Raw genomic sequence first — 17,304 nt, 5'->3', positions numbered from 1 at the left:
TCACATGATGCTACTTTCAAAGGAGATGTTCAGCGAAAAAAAGAGGCAATTTTAAGATGCTTTCCGTCTAAAACTGTTATTATTGTCCAGACCAGATTAGTTGCACCAGCTAGTATGGTGATGTGGCCAGGGTAAAAGAGAGACAACTTCGTGACACAGAGAACTAAGGTTTTATGTTGAACATACCTCGTTTATTAGTAGCCTTCAGCCTTGCTCTACTTTGAAACGTCCTACAGTTAAAAATGAGTTTACGGCTACATATTAGCACAACAAAACAACGTGTAGTAGCAACATGAGGATACAACATTTGAAACGTCAGCAGATACAATTTAGAACATAGTAACAATATAGGTCTGAATAAATAACTGCCGAATTGCGGGATAACAATATGAAATAAATATAAAATATAATACACTCACCTTAAGGACATCACCAACAGCAAGGACTCCGTACTATGGCTGACGCAGGCTCTAGTGAATGTGCCCTGGGATGATATATATATATATATATATATATCATCAAGTGTTTCGTGGGCACGTTATACCTATTTCGTGGCCTTGAAATGGTATTTCGTGGCCACAATTTATTTATTTTTTGTACCATGTCATCAGAGGGGCTCCGTACAGATCAGCTGCCTTTACACAGAGAAATGTGAATGCTCTAGAGTTATGGGCAGGGATAGCTCAGTAGGTACAGTGGTGGCCCTATGATTGGAAGGTTGGGGGTTCGAATCCACTGAACGGCTCCCCCGAGGTACCCCTGAGCAAGGTGCTGTCTCTACGCACTGCTCTTTGGGTGCCCAGTGTCTTCCCACTCCTTCTCTGAGTGAATGGGTTAAATGCAGAGAGGGATTTTCCCTCGGGGATCAATACAGTATTCATTATTATTATTATCTTATTAGTATTGGGCTAGGATAAATCAAGCTAGAAGCAGTCCATGAGCTAAAATGAGTGTGACGCTCCTGCAGTAACTGATCACCTACACACAGCTTGAACTGGATTGCCAAAAGGGTTGAAATTACATACAGAGTAAAGAGAGTGGTTCTTATATACAGAACATGCCTCATTCACCCATTCATAAAAGCAACTTTTCTGTGTTTTTTATCACACTCTGATGAATGCATCAGAAAGCAATTCAGGGTTCAGTATCTTGCCCAAGGGATGCAGCCAAGGACTGAACCACCAACCTTCTGATTAGTGACCTGCTCTACCTCCTGATTAACAGTGCACTGTGTGAATTGCCTGTCTGTGTGAATCTCAGGTGCTACTTGTTGTTTTCAGGTGAACACAAAACTTCACAAGACAAGAAGCTGTGGAGTAAACCAAGTGGAGGGGGGTGGCCCAAGGACATCGACCCTGCTGACAAGAAACAAACCAGCCTTTTCAGGAATAAGGTCGAAAAGGACGAGAGCTACATCAACAGTGTTCTGCAGCTGTGCAGAGTAAGATTCAAATGAATCCACAGCAGTCCACCTAGTCTTACTATGATGCATGCTGTCTGGTTGGAGTTTTGGGTTGATGCATGTTGGCTGGATGGTTGCTGGCTTTATGGATAGTTGGGTTAATGCAGGTTTGTTGGTTGGATTGATATTGAATGGATACATGTTGTTTATGGATGTTGTGTAGCCCAGGGTTACAAACAGATAAAAGTTAGAAACCTTTTGTTAGAATTATTACACAAGTTGTTAATGCATTTAAGTTAAAACATTCAAAGCTAAAAGAGCAACACTGGTTACGCTGGTGAGGCTGCTTGGCTCTACACTTGCTGTAGCTGTGCCTCTGACGTAAGAGGAACATTGTTGCTGTTGAAGCAGAGAAGCAGGTGAAAGCGTAATGTGTCTTTTGTTAGCTAGTAGATCTGGAGACTTGAAGCTCTTTCCTTATAAATACACAGTGTTTGCACTAACAGTTACAGCTGCTTAAATGTTAAAGCTGTTCACTTGGTAAACAAATGTCAAAGATTACAGTTCTATGTGATTAGCTAACTGGTGCTGTCTAAACTCACACTCCTTTGTGTTGGTGTTTTGGTTTGGAAGTTGAGTTGTTGTTGTGAGTTGAAAGCAAATGAACATGCATGCCTATTTGCACTGAGTTGTTTTAAAGTAGTGTTTTTGTTTACCACTGGTGTTATTAATTGGTATAATGAATAGAATATAGCGAGTTTGCTGCCTTAAAGGAGCAGTATGGATTAGATCTATGAAACGAATTAATTTAGTTTCACAATCGGTAAGGACCATATTACTATGTAACATAAAAAAATGAATTTGATAGTTGTACAACACATTAGAAAAAAGAACTTGCATTTAAATGTATTGTCCTTAGTTCCTTAAGCAGCAATTTATGGATTATTGGTAGCATGCGTGTGAAGTAATCGAGTGGTGTCGTTATAGCAATGTGGCCAAATATCGCATCAATCACAGCAATCACATCAATCTGTTCCCAAAGTCAAGGTGTGTGTCACGTGTCACGGGGTGGAAAGGGACAAGTTATCTAGGGTTTTTTACTATGCATGTTTTGCTGTGTTTTACCTTTTCAATATTTTAATATTGTACACTGGTTTATTTTTATGAGTTTTACTGCATGTTTTTTATGGTATTTATTTGGTGACTTGTCCTGGAAAGACTCCGCCCCTACCTGATTATAAACCTGATCACACCTGGGAGGTCACAGAGGCCAATAAGAGGGCCTGGCAGACCATGGAGAAAGAGGCTTGAGAGACGGGCAGGCGTGAGTGGTGTCAGGCGGCGGCGCCTGCAAGCCCGGAGGGCTGGTGGAGCTTGGCGTTCAGGAGAGGAGGATACAGTGCCAGCAACACGGAGCGAGCGGTCCGACTGCTGCAGCAACAGGAGGCCAGATTACGTGTCTGCAGGGAATTAGAGGCGGCGAGGCGGGCCGGTGCCGATTGGCGGTTACAAAGAAGCGGCGGGCAGAGTTAAGAGCTCTGCCCACCCGGGGTAAGTCTTTTGACTTGTCCCCTTTAATGAATTATAGCTGCCTAAAAGAATAGTGACTACCGCTGCCTTCCTTTCTTTAGCGCACCGGGGCGCAGAACGCGGAGAGGAAGGCGAGGACGCCGCCGGGTTTCCCTCCTGCACCGCTTCACTGGATTTTTAATTCTTAGTGACTCTTATACACTCAAAGTGAAATTTGGTGGTTTATTGCATTTACAAGACTCTAACATGTAATTTGAACACAATGAATTTATGTTTCTAAGGTGAACGTAATAAAATCATATAAGATCTACATGAAATTCACCAACTAGCACCTCTTAAATTCTTGTTGATATGACATGATAAAATCTAACAAGAGTGGTTAGCTGCCTTAAAGACTCGCGATATCACAAGATCACGTGAGATTCTAAACAAGAGGCAGGAAAGCACATGGTTTGCTCCACAGTCCTCTTGGAAAGGTAAGAGTGAATCTATCTTCATCCATCTTGATGAAAATACTTTTTGCACAAAGGTATCATTAGTTTGTCGATTCTTTTCAGTTCTATTTATTCACATTTGTTCTGTTGTTGTTGTTGTTGTTGTTGTTTTGTTTTTTTTAATCTGTTTATGCCATTCTAGCTAGCTAACACGGCAGCACGGTGGTTAGCACTGTTGCCTCACAGCAAGAAGGTCCTGAGTTCAATTCCAACATCAGGCCGGGGTCTTTCTGTGTGGAGTTTGCATGTTCTCCCCGTGTTTGCGTGGGTTCTCTCCGGGTACTCCGGCTTCCTCCCACCGTCCAAAGACATGCAGCTTGTGGGGATAGGTTAATTGGATAATCCAAATTGCCACTAGGTGTGAATGTGCGAGTGAATGTGAGTGTGAATGGTTGTCTGTCCCTGTGTGTTAGCTCTGCGACAGACTGGCGACCTGTCCAGGGTGTACCCCGCCTTTCGCCCTATGACAGCTGGGATAGGCTCCAGCGCCCCCCGCGACCCTGAAAAGGATAAGCGGAAGCGAATGGATGGATGGATGGATAGCTAGCTAACACATTAGTGCAAGAATATAGCACAATGTCATGCTAGCATGATAGCCTAATATGAAAGACTTAGCTACTCCAAATATAGATATTGTTTATAACTTAAACTCTGCACATAAGCTAGTTTGGCTCTACCACAGAGACTGTTGTGATAAATTTACATTTTACGTGTGGGTTGTTGAAATTTGTAAGTTGCAACTGATGGAGAGTGGTTTATTTAACAACTTGTGTTTTTAGTACACTGAGGAGGAAAGACAAAACATGAACAGATATGTTTTCCTGTTTTGTTTTTTGTTTTTTAAATTAAATATTTTTCTACTTAAACTTAGACTTGCAGTTCCCTCCTGTAAAGATAATAAATGTTTAATCTTATCAGGTGGTGAAAGGTCTGGAGAGCTGGCAGGCCCGTTCATCAAATTCATGGTGAGCTAATATTTTTCTTAAATTATCACATTCCCATGTTAAAAATTTAATATATTCATTTGTAAGTGACATAGTTTTGAGACCAAGAAAACATTGCATTCTGATTTTATGTACACATCATCTAAACTTTCTTGAATTGGGGGTATGGCATGATTAAATTAATACAAAGTAAAAAACAATATTAGAATGACAGAATTGTCTAAAATGCATGAATACTATTTGAAAAGATTAAGACTGTAAAACAATAGCCTCTGTATTTCTCACAAATTCCTGGTAATTCAGTTAAAAGTTCTTTAATCCCACTGCTAGGTCGTTGAGATGGATTTCCGTATATATTTGTTTCCCCCCCCCCCCCCCACTCTGTGTACTGATGCTGTTGAAATCAGAAGAGAATACATCGCCAAAGGTCTTTGCGTGTACCTGAATGAAGATCCTGAGCTGGTGAAGGATTACCTGGTATGTTAACTTGCCTGTATCCTTAACTAAGGAGATGATCAAAGATAAGCTTGAACTACATGCAAAAAGTTTCAGGGGATGGGGTTTTCCTATAAATTACCGGTGGCTGTAAAAAAAATAGCTTTTAAAATGGGAAAAGTAAGAGCTTTAAGTTTCTCACTGGATACTACACGTAGGGCTACTCGATTATGGCAAAAATGATAATCACTATTATTTTCACTGAAATTGAGGTCTCGATTATTTGACGATATTTATTTAACCCTTTAAGACCTACTATAGAACAAAGTCCGCCAGAGCTTATATTATTTTTTTACATGTTATAGTGCCATTGGGAGCATTTCAAGTTGCTATACATCAATACAACTGTTATAGCCCATATTTTAATAATATGTATGCATTAAGTCCATAGTAACTACATTAAAATGGAGCACTGTAACAAAAAATAATTTCCCCCAGGGATCAATAAAGTATTCTGATTCTGATTAATTGCAAAAAGTGCAATAAACTACAAAAAAATTGAAAATCGTTTTTTACATATATTTCTACTTGGAGAAATTTAAGAGGTTTATCCCTCAAAACTTTAAATGCAAAAAATAGTTTACAACAACAGGAAATTTATTTTGAGTGTCTTCATAGTTTTATTTTGGAGATAAAGCAATTTTTATATACTGCAGGGAAAACAATCCTATGATTCAAATTTGCAAAGAAAACAGCATGTGCATCAAAATAAACTATTTCCAGCAGTGCAATATGAGTTCTAAGCATCCCAGAAACTATTCAGTAAAGTCTAACATGACTTATAAAAACACCAGTATAGGTGTTTAAGGCCTACAAGTAAAAAAACTACAGTTTCCGCGAAGATGACGTCACTTCGGGTTTCTGGCAGGAAATGGCGGACGTGCGATAGTTCGCGCTGACGTCTGTTTCAATGTGGGAAGTGTTGCGAACAGCTGATCAAATCGGCAAAGCGCGTTTCTGGAATATTATGTGTTTGTTCCTGCTAGTGCGTTTTGTGCAATTTTTGCAACCGTGACCTAGGACAAGCTGATAGCATAAGATGTAAGTACGACTCCTCTGGTTTCATATGCAAAAAATTATTGCGCTAGCTTACGCGGTTCCGGTTCTACAGGGATTTAAAAATAGTTACGCAAAACGGAGCATGCCCGCTCTGACTGTAAAGGTTAACAATAACAATGTATTGAATAATGACTTTAACAAATAATATAAAATAGTGTGCAAATACTGATAACAGTGCAAATGTTTGCAATATAAGAAATAAATGTAAACATCTGTTTAGTGAACTTTGCAGTGGTGCAGCTACAACACCGTAGCAAAGTTTACACACGATGTCTGACTCGGCGAACCCATAATGTTTCCACACCACTGAAGTTTTTTTTGTTTTTGTTTTTTTACCCCTCTTTTCAACCAACGGCAGTCACTCTCCTCTCCAAATAACTTCTGCTTAGCTTTCCGAGCTTCCCTCGGGTCCTCTTAATTGTTGTGACGCGTGTTGGAAACAAGAGGTGCGCTCGATTTGCCACACGGAGCAGCGCGAGAGTAAAGCACGAGGGAGGGGCTAATAATCGGCTCAGTCACTTTTAATGATCGTTGAAAGCCCAGATCGTAATCGTGATTAAAATTCGATTAATTGAGCAGCCCTAACTACACGCACCATTCTTGAGTGTTTTATACTATCATTATTATAATATCATTATAACCTCATTCATACAAGATTTTTATGTAACATTTACACTTCAATGGATGTATCAGGAGCAACTTGGGGTTCAGTGTGTTACCCATTGATAGTTTTAGTATCAGATTAGAGAAGCCAGGGATTAAAGCAGTAGACAACTTGCTCTACCTCCTGTGCCACAGTCACCCCTATCACAACTCAAGATTTTGAAAGACAGAACATTGTTGAGGTATTGAATGAACTTCTCTTGAGTGAGGAAAAATATCGGGCAGTCATTTTTGATTACATTTACATTATTATAAGGCTTGAATGAATAAAGCTTTTAGGTATTTTACATTAATGTAAAACAGATGTACTTTTAAAACTGTTTGCAATGGACATTAGTGAGAAATCATTATCTTTTTTTTAAATTTGTTTGTTTTATTGTCACAGGAAGTTGATAGAAAGCATGGCCACTGCCATAGCAGAGACAGTCTTTGGAATCTGTGTCATTCGGTCAGAGGGTGCGGAGCCAGCGATGACCCTCAGGATGTTATGATTGTTCTAGAGGGGGTGGAAGTGATGGGTGAGTTGGGCAATGTAGTTTTTGCAGTGACAATGTTGCTTGGTCTGGTCTATTCACTGAACCTGAAATTTGCTAGAAATTGGAGAAAACAAAAAGATGTGTATGACAAATTTGTATTTACCTTTTAGATGTAATAGTGAAATGTATGTTAACCAGACTCTAGACTTTGTTAAATGCTCCAAAAAATTACTCTTTAAATTAACTTCAAATAATCATGGAAAGAATTTCCATGTGATTAAAGTGTTTTCTATTAGCATTAAAGACTTGTGTTGGAATAACTTAATTTGTATGAGTTGGTTTAACTCAATTAACTTAAGCTGGGACCAAATTTAGTAAATTAGTTGGAGAAAACCTGAATTGAGTTGGAACAAAACTCTTTGTTGGATCAACACTATTAAAATATATTGGATCAAAATGCAGTAAATACATTGATGAATCAATCTTTAATTAAGTTGGTCCGACTTGAGTGCATTAAGTTGGAGTAACAGAATTGCATAATGCTAAAATAAAGCAATTTAATCACGTGGAAATTCTTTCCATGATTTTTTTTTTTTTTGTTCATTTAAAGAGTTGTTTTTTTGTTTTAGTGTACCGTGGCGGACGCCACTGGACTTTTAATGTTGTGTTTTATTGATTTTTATTGTGTTGTCCCCTGGCCAGGGTTGTTTTAATTCATTTTATATTTTTAACTATAAATATCAATCTGTCAATCCTTTCCGTGGCCGGGTGAGGTTTCCCATGTTGAGTCAAATTAAGCCGCAGGCTCCACAGTTTTTAATTTGTGTGCTTTCCCTTGGCGACTCCACTGCTCTGTCCGTTTGGAGGAAGGTTTCCCTCCTTTAAAAACACTGTGGAAAAAATAAAATCACCTTTGCTCCGTTACACACGCAGGAGCGAACCGCAGCCTTGGGCTGTATATTTTGCCCCTTGGTTTAATTTCCAGTGGTCTTTGGCTATTGCATTGTGCATTAGCATATGCGAAGGGCCTGTCCCCCAGCTCCATCTGTCCTCCTCAGAAATGGCAGTAGTGGCCCTCTGATGCCCTCTACCCAGTCGGTGTAGAATTACCTGGCAGACATTGTAAAAACAGCCCCTTGCTGCTGCTGCTGCTGAAGGTTGAATGGCACTATTTGGGCCTCCCCCAACAGAAAAAGCAAGAACTGCGACTGTTCTCGCTCCCATCGGCTGCTCATGGTGCATGGCAGTCCGCAGCTCTCTCCTCCAGGCCCCAGCGTTCCAACTGAAATAGGGGAGGCATGATTGAACAATGGCTGCCAGCCATGCTGAACCCACAGCACCACCCCTGGATGTTGCCTTGCATGGAGGGAGAATAAATAACAGACTGTGACACTTGCACTTCGATTAGTTGATTAGTAGTGTATGATAGCAATAAATCAACAAAAGGATCAATGAGTGCATTTCTGGCTCTGGTCACACCCCTCATTCTATGATGTCATTCTAATGGTATCATGTTGTCCAGGTCATGGAGGATGCCATCAGACTGAACAATGCTGTGGACACTCATCCGGAGTATTTTAAGGATGAGGAGGAAGTGGAGGAAATTCAGGAGTCACCATAAAACGCGAGGTTTTTTCTGCCCTTTATCCCCGTCCCTCTTCTCCACTGTTTCTCCCCCCTCTTCCTTTCTCCCTTTTCTTTTCCTCATTCAAGTCAGTCCCGTATCTAGCGAGTGAAAATAAAAAATATAAAAAATAAAAAATAAGATGCAGCAATTTTACGAGGAAAATACTAAAAAACGAAGACAAAGCCAATGCTGCAGACAGAAAGTTAGAAGAGGTCATTGAAATGTATGATTCCAAAATAAAGCTTAAGAGAACAGTAAAAAATAGTAGTGTGGCCGTCAATGCGGTTAAGGAACGCGAGGAAGAACGTCAATCCTCGCAGTGTTGGATTGACGGTGTTTTGTGGCATAATACACAGTTACAAGACGAAAATGAATTTATGGTGACCAAACTGAAGATTTAACAGATGAGAGAGCAAATGGGCAAAGCGAGTGGAAAATAAACCATAAAAGATGAATCAAATAGACCATTACGGCAAGGCTGGGATGGTCAATTTGGTAAAGTAAATCCGTTGGGCATCTTTTCTCGCCTTCAGACAATAATTCTGATGGCCAAAGAACCAAACGGGACAGGCAAAAAAAAAGAATAAAATGCACTTGAGTTTGAAGTTGAGGAATAACTCAAAAGAAGCTATATGACAAGGGAGTGAATTATGGAAAAAAGAAAAAGTGATTGAAGTAGTTTTAAAAGAGTGACTTAGGAGTGCCCTCGTACTGAGTGATCAAAACCAGTGATCACTGTAGAAAGAAATAAAATAATTTAACAAGGTGGTAATGTTTGAACATGTATTTGTCTTGTCACAGCAACTTATTGAGAGATGACTGTGTGTGTGTGTGTGTGCGCCTCTCTTTCAGGAGAGGAAGCATAGCAGATTTGGATAGGAAATTTATAGTTTAGTGTTGATACGTTGTTGTAATGGGGTTATCTTATGCTGAATCTAAGTATGTTAAAGTGCATAAAGGGGGCGATTGTTGTGTGCAAATTGTGTGGTTTTAACAAGACTTTCGGTGTATTGAGGAGGTGAAATTACATGAGTTGACCTGGGAGTGTCAGGACTCTGGTGGCACAACTTTTTGTTTAAGATTTTTGAGGTTGTTGTGGAGATGGGTTGATTCTGTCAGTTAGGTTTGGGTTGTTTTTGTTTTTAATAGAGGGAGTTTTATTAAACATGGACGTCTAAGAAGGGGCCCATTATTTTTGTAACAGTGCACTTAAAGAAAACCTGTCAGGTGCTTTGATGAGCTAATAATCAGCTCTCTTTTTTTTCTCATTTTTGTTCTAAGCAGGCCTGCAACAGTGAATAACAGCGGTGACAAATTCTCGGGAGAGCAAATATAAGGTGGGCTTTCCAGATTACAACTGGCTGAGGAGAAGGCTACCAGTGGGGACCTGATCAGATTGAAAGTCCCTGTCTAAAAGGAGGTATGGGTTCCCCAAGCGAATTCGGTCAGATAATGGGACCCATTTTAAAAACAAAGATTTGGCGGAGGCAGAACAGAGGCTGGGGGTGCAACACACGTTTGGAACTGTGTATCATCCTCAGTCCCAAGGGAAAGTAGAAAGGATGAATCTAAATTTGAAGAACAAAATTTGTGCTCAGACGGGGCTAAATTGGGTCGCATCCCTGCCCATTGCATTAATGATCATAAGATGTTCTGTTAACCAATCCACAGGCTTCACGCCGTACGAGCTGTTGACAGGACGACAGTTTCCAGGTCCCTGGACGGCAGTCCCGGCTGAAGAGAGTATAAAAAGTAACAGAACGCATGCAGAATATTGGAAAGAATTAAAAGCTCTTGTGTCTAGTTTCACACAACAGGTTGCAGCAGGAGTGACCACGGTGGACAGGTCCGACGCCAAGGTGGTGTGGCTGAAGGTCATCAAGCGAAAGTGGAAAGACCCGAGGTGGACGGGGCCATTTGAAGTGAACGCTCGTACCACAACAGCGGTCCAGTTGAAGGGGAAAGGCCAGACCTGGTTCCATTGGTCTCAATGTGCAGTGGCAGACGAGAGCTTGGTGGAGACAAGCTCATCCCCAAATAGTCTACCTGGGAAGTCGAAGAAAGAAGAGAAGGATCCGGGGCGTCTCTTCACTCAAAGAGGAGGTGCCAAAGAGGCGTGAAGCGTGATAGGCTGGGGCTCCAGCCTAGAGTTAGAGGAGAGTAGGGGAACCAAAACCATGGGCTTGTGGGGAGATTGGAAAATAACTGGGGTGTTGGCGTGCGTGAGTGTTCTAATGTTTCTTTGTTTTTTGGCAGACAGGTGAATTGCCCAGACGCAGAAGTCTACCCGCTTCAGAGTCCAAATTGATTGCGTTGCCAAGGAAGGTTAAGCGTGAAGTCTCAGGTAAAAGGGATGAGTGCCTCAGCATATATGGTGGACTAGAATTAGACTATGTTAATGGGTCCACCACTTCATTCACGTTTGATTTGTGCAACGTTTTTATCTGTAAGGGAGCTGACAGTAGCTGGAGGGGATTTAATGTGTGGGTGTGTTGGGATTATGCTGTGAACACATATTGTGAAAGGGGAAGTCGTCCTTATGCCAATTGGTGTCGGAACTGGGATCAGGTAAAAGGTTACACTGGGGAAGATTGGGAGGCGTCAGAGCAGGGGCCAGAGAATGAGCTAAAACTTCAGAGAGATTATAGTCCGGCCCAGAATCCATTGACCTTGTCAATGGGGAACTGGTGGCGTCAAAATTCCTTATATTTAGTTCTGGGTGTGGAAACTGTAGGGATAGATCCAAAAAGGTTAATAAAAGTTAATTTTCTTAGTAAAGCTAAACCAATGAGGCCTGTAGTAAGGGACAATGGGACATCACTGATAAAAATTAACCAAAACTCAGATAGGAAGGTAGTTGCAGTTGACTACACTCGCCTGAAAAGATTTAATTGAACGTGCCACCGGATTCAGTGACAGCAATCTCTGGCTGGATTGGGTGGCTCAAAATGCTAGGGAACAGCATGTAGATGATTGTGTTGCCTGTGCTACAGCTAGACCTCGTTTGTTTACTGAGCCTGCGCCTCTGTATCCAGAGGATGAGTGGGGTTATAATTGCATGTTGAGATTAACTAGAGAAGCTGTGGCCACGGGTGACTGCATCACACTGTCAAGTTTATATCCACCAATTGACAAGCGTACGCAGACAGGTTCATTCATACCTAAACAAAATAATTACACCTGTTTTGAATTTTCTACGGACGCCGTGAAATACACTCTGGGAGAAATTGACCCTAGTTGGTGTGAGAGGACGCTCACGGGAAGGACCACAAATAATGTAAGTGACCCAAACACCATAATAGGTACATGGGCTAGAGGTGGGTTGTATTATTACTGTGGACATCACACCCTTTTGGTGCATGTTCCTTTGGGGAGTGTGGGGACATGTGCTATGGTGCGGTTAGGAGCACCATTGATGCTAATAGGGAGTAGGGTAAAAGCCATTCCACAACATGACACGCGTACATTGACAGTCAGATGTAGGAGACGCATGTTGAGGGAAAGAAGCACAACGGGTACACAGATTTATGACCCGAGAACTGACTCGCCTACCTGGATTGACTCGATTGGAGTTCCCAGGGGAGTTCCTGATGAATATAAATTAGTTAACCAAATAGCAGCAGGATTTGAAAGTGTGTTCCTATGGATAACTCCAAATAAAAATGTTGATCGCATTAATTATGTTCATTATAATTTGCTGAGGCTCTCAAACCTTACCAGGGACGCCATGGTGGGCTTTGCAGAACAACTGGGGGGGGAACATGCATGTTGTTTTTCATCTGCGGTGACGCATATTACTGGTCATCATATGTATGTTACACCCCAAGTATTGTTCGGGGAAGATCGCCGCTGTTTGAGTGATCGTGCTCTACTTCTCCCCCCCCATATATATTTCAATAAAATCCTTGTTTTGACGCACCTTATTGGGACTTTGTAGTCGTTTGTCTTTTCTTCAAAATACGAATCGGGACAATAATAGCGAGTCAATCCAGTCCAAAAGCATAAAGAACTATTTTACTATGACAAATAAAACAAATGAATGAGCTCATTTTGCTGAGAGTGGAGAATCTGATTACTTGCGCGGGAGGCTCCACTATTAGCAATACCTGGTGTGAATACATGGTGTGGATGTGTGTGTGACTGGATGAAGGTGGGGATGAATAAATGTGGACAAACCACTTGCCATGCCAGCAAGAGAAAGGGTTTGCTTTGCTTTTGCCATAAGCAAGGGGAGTGGAAGGCTTAATTCTGGCGATGTTGATTTTGGGTTGCTGATGTTTGCTTTGAGAAAATTTCTGTTTTATTGACTGGGGTTAGATTATGGTATTATAGTATATTGTTGGGAGAATGCTAAAGGGGAAACATTTTTTTGATATAACTCATGTTACCATTAACTGAAGAAACACATGACTGATAACTGTTCTAAGTTTATTTTTATAACACAGATTGGATCATAAGGGGGAAAACTGAGTATGGAATGTGAAGTTCAGGTTTTGTTTTTAGGAAGTTCCAAGGATGCAGGCTGTGGATAGAGCCGGGAGTTCGAAAAGATGTGACATGATGATTAAATGGATTTCATTCCTTAAAGACAGGTTTGCAGGGTCGGAGCAAATATACCTGAGAGGAGGATTGCTGAGGTGTTTTGAGGGATGATATGACTAACTGTATTTTTCTTTTAATTTCCTAAGCTTGGGTGGAGCATTTTTAGTTTGACACATGAGATGTGTCAAAAAAGGGGGAATTTAAGGTTTAATTTGAAATGGGTTTTAGGATTATTTTATAACTTTTGGGGTTTTTGATCATTTAGAGATGGTAAAACTGAAGCAGAAATTGTTACTCTAACGGTCCTAGGGACAGAAAATGGTCCCGCCCGATCAGCGGGCGAAGCCGCTGCTGCACGCCGGAAATGAGGCTTCATTTCCCGCAGGTCTGTCAAAGCAGCCCGCTGTTGCTCTTGCTGTTTTCCAGCCCCGGGTCAAATGTGGAGCAAGGGCGCCACCCGGTGGACAAATAAAATTACAATTCTAAGGCCTCTTGTCCAAAACAAAAACGAAACCTAAGCCGTCACCCAGATGTTAACGGTAATAATTCTGCAGTGAAAAATAGCGTTTATAATGGCTTTCAATGGGGCACAAATCGACCCTAAGCCCAATAGTGTAAGTTTATTTGTAGCTTAGCCACTGAAGCTAATTGAAGGAAGTCGGACTTGAATTTTGAAATAAAATCATATCAAACTTTTTTTTTTTTTTTTTTTTTTTTGGAGAATTTGGCTATAGTCCATTCAACACTGTGCAAATGGCATGTAATCAAAATTTGAAAATAGCCACAAATCGACCCAAGACCCTCCAGGGGTAAGGAGCAAAATGAAATAAAAAGGCTATACCAAAAACGGGTTATAACATAGGAAATGTGAGTGTTAAAATGAAGTTGGTGTTAACACACAGGAGTTGTTTTTAGGCAGCATTTAGCTATGATAAAATGTATGCATGAGTAATTGCTTATATGCTTAAACTTAATTGATTAAAATGGTTGTTCTCTCTTGGATCTTTTAGTAGAATAGGCGCTTATAATGATTTTCTTGTGAAAGGTGACTTTAGATCAGAGTTAAGGCACTTGCAGCAGCGACAGTTTTGTGTACAGGATGTTGATGATCAGATAAGGCGAGCAATAGGAAACATGCAGGGACGTGAAAGCAGCGCTTAAAATGATGAGTAACGTTGAAGAGTGTGTATATATATATATATATATATATATGTGTGTGTGTGTGTGTGTGTGTGTGTGTGTGTGTACAAATACAAGTCAATAAGTCAAGAACATAATTAGGATCATGCTTTTGATTAAAGAGTCCCAAACATAAGTTAGGGAGGCGCAGGAAAAGCTGTTTTGTTTCCTTTGCAGAAGGTCTCGGCGACCACAGGGGGGTGAGGATCCTGGAGGCCCGAGGCCTGATGGACCACAAGAGAGGGACGCAGAAAAAACCTAATCTTACGCATGGAGTGTTCTCAAGTGGGAGCTGGCATTTTATTATTGGACCACCTAGATGACATGAGGTTGTCTGATTTGCTGAGCCAGAGGATGGATGTCAGAGAAATGAAACAAGTAAAGTGTAGTGACCCTCTTTTTAGGGAAAGTGGGTCAAAAGAGGGAGTGTGGAGATCAGGGAAATTATTTTGCTGCTATTGTTAATCATCATCATTACCATTGCATTAATAATATAATCTACAGCACTGATATTGCATTCAGATGTTTAAACATATTGGCACCCAATTAGCCTTTGTTACAGGTGCAGTTATAACCAATTTAAACTGAGTTGAATCTATAATAAATGCTTTTGATTGAATGCTTGTTATAATCTTAAGTGTGTATGTGCTGATTCTGTTGATTCTGAGTACACTCTGTGCAAAGTCAGAGTGACAGGAAACTCCGACTACTCCCCCCACGCGTGTGTTCATTAAAATCAATTGTTTGACCAAGCTCTTCTGGACCATGGTTGTTTTTACTCTCCTTCCTCAATATTTGAACTCTTAACAGTTGTCAAGTATAAAAGTTTTGCACTCTGTCACGGTCTCGATGTCTGCCCGGCCGGCTCCGCAAGGTTACATATGTTTATTGTGTTGCTGCTTTCTTCCACTCGTCATTCTGCCTGGGCGGAGCTCAGGCCCACGCACCTGTCTGCAATTACGCTGCAACGTGTCCTGTCTGTATGGAGACTGAGAGCTGCCAGAGTAATAATGTAGATACAGGCCTCTTTCTCCTTCTGCTGCTGTTCATGGTTTTATTCCATTGATGTTGCTATCATTTGTAAATATATTTATTTGGTGTTATTTTATCAATTTTCTACTACTGTCGTTCATGTATTTAATTTTTTTTGTATTTAAATATGATTTTTTTTAAAGTAATGCTGCGAGATGGACAGTTAAAGGTTTCATTGAATAAAAAAAAAGATTTAAAGATGACTGGTGGCGGAAGCAGAGCACAGACTGTGAGAATCTATCGCCATCGTGTGGTGCAGAGATATATTTCCATTGAATTTAGACTACGAAAGCTTGGCTCACAGAGCAGCTGCAACACGAACAAAAAACATTAAATAGCAACATATTATATTATATTATAGTGCAAACAGTGCAGGCTTCAGCTCTGGGGAAGAAGCTGTTCCTCAGTTTGGGTGGATTCTGTCACTCACAGCGTTGTTAGCCCTCTTGTGCGCGCAGACTGCAACCCCCCCCCTCCCCTGCCCCCCCACTGTGCGTTGCCCTGATATCTGCAGTGTGAGGTTGGATCGCTCATTTTCATCCCCACACTGATGCCACTTATTTCGGTCTTTGTTTGACATAAAAGGGCATATTTGTCACTTTATTGCAACTATATTTGCACTCTTGAGCTCCTTCATTCACTGACTGATTATAAAGTTATTACTTGCGTTATGTATTCATCCTTTTGAACATAATTAATGAAGCCACATGTAATCACTAAAATTTGTATTTTGGGTACAATAAGAGAGTTTCAGATGGAATGCTGTTTTGTTTAAATTTCACCAACTTGCTGATGCCCACGGTTGTGAGTGCAGCTTCTTACTGTACATGGGTGGATGGTTGTAAATCACATCACAGATGCCAAAAACCTCTCAAACCAAGCCCTCTTGCCGGTGATGCTGTGCGCAACCTCGTGACAACCACATGACTGATACTAACTCCTGAGCTGACTGTATGCTAACATGCGCCACAAATAAGGGTCATATTTGGATTTAAAACAATCACCGAGAAGCTTCCACTGAATGCTACTTTCCCCTGCATGACACTGAAATCATTAACACATACTAACCCTCACTTATGCTCTTCAGTTTTCTCAGAAATGGATTAAGCCTACACCTAAACCAACGGATATGTTCACTGACTTTTTCTCTTAGTCTGGAAATACTTAGTCAGCCCATTACGCAATTGAATTGATTATCATGACCCTCACTAATAGCCACTTACTAAACTAAGAGTAATGTGCAAAACCCATTAGCCAAAGTAGTATAAATATTTTAACTTTTAGCAAATCCAGCAGGTTAATTAAGTGATTTCACATCATATGTTCAAACAGCTTGTCAGTTTTTAATATATCCCATGTACGCATACTTAAGCTTTAAAAATAAAGAAAAGTGCAATGACCTGATAGATGTTTGCTGAAAATTGTGGTTTACATCAGCACCTACATTAAAATACAAAGACCCTGTTTTGTGTGAGCTGCTCGATACCATGAAGCAAGACCTCTGAACATCTCAGTTTTTACACACACACACACACACACACACACACACACACACACACACACAAGTGCAAGCAAATGGTGTTTTATATGCTGTTGTCTAAAATATTATAAAATAAACCGTCTCTTTTTATATGTGGGGGGGGGGGGGGGCACTCAAAAAACGGAGGGGACAGGTTGGCACCAGAACACCACAGGTCTGCCCCGAGATGAGTGTGAAAATGTGATTATCAACAAGCCCACCTGGACTTCAGTTAGGTCGCACGCTTGTCCAGAGTTCACTTTGTCTTCAAGCGTTTTAATTTAAAACATAAAGTGAGGCCTACCCCAAGCTAAAAGAAGGCAGATTATGTTCTCAGATAAA

General features: G+C 40.8%; 1 long non-coding RNA gene across 2 annotated transcripts; it reads left to right on the top strand.

Moving 5' to 3' along the window:
• Window positions 1–682: 682 nt before the first annotated feature.
• On the top strand, window positions 683–15,325 carry LOC146575913 (uncharacterized). 2 transcript variants are annotated; one of them, XR_014892190.1, is made up of 8 exons: window positions 755–1,441; window positions 2,621–2,953; window positions 3,034–3,408; window positions 4,345–4,391; window positions 4,701–4,847; window positions 6,973–7,105; window positions 8,586–11,034; window positions 14,589–15,325. It is a non-coding gene; the product is annotated as an uncharacterized LOC146575913 (long non-coding RNA). The 2 variants fall into 2 exon arrangements; XR_014892189.1 differs by lacking the exon at window positions 14,589–15,325 and having other exon boundaries at window positions 683–1,441; window positions 8,586–9,356.
• Window positions 15,326–17,304: the final 1,979 nt, after the last annotated feature.

This window comes from Mchenga conophoros, linkage group LG4 (genome assembly GCF_057382185.1).
Source record: "Mchenga conophoros isolate Kocher_MC1m ecotype Shallow Benthic linkage group LG4, M_conophoros_male_GT1.1, whole genome shotgun sequence".
NCBI classification, from domain to species: domain Eukaryota; kingdom Metazoa; phylum Chordata; class Actinopteri; order Cichliformes; family Cichlidae; genus Mchenga; species Mchenga conophoros.
This window is presented reverse-complemented; position numbering and strand designations above follow the sequence as displayed.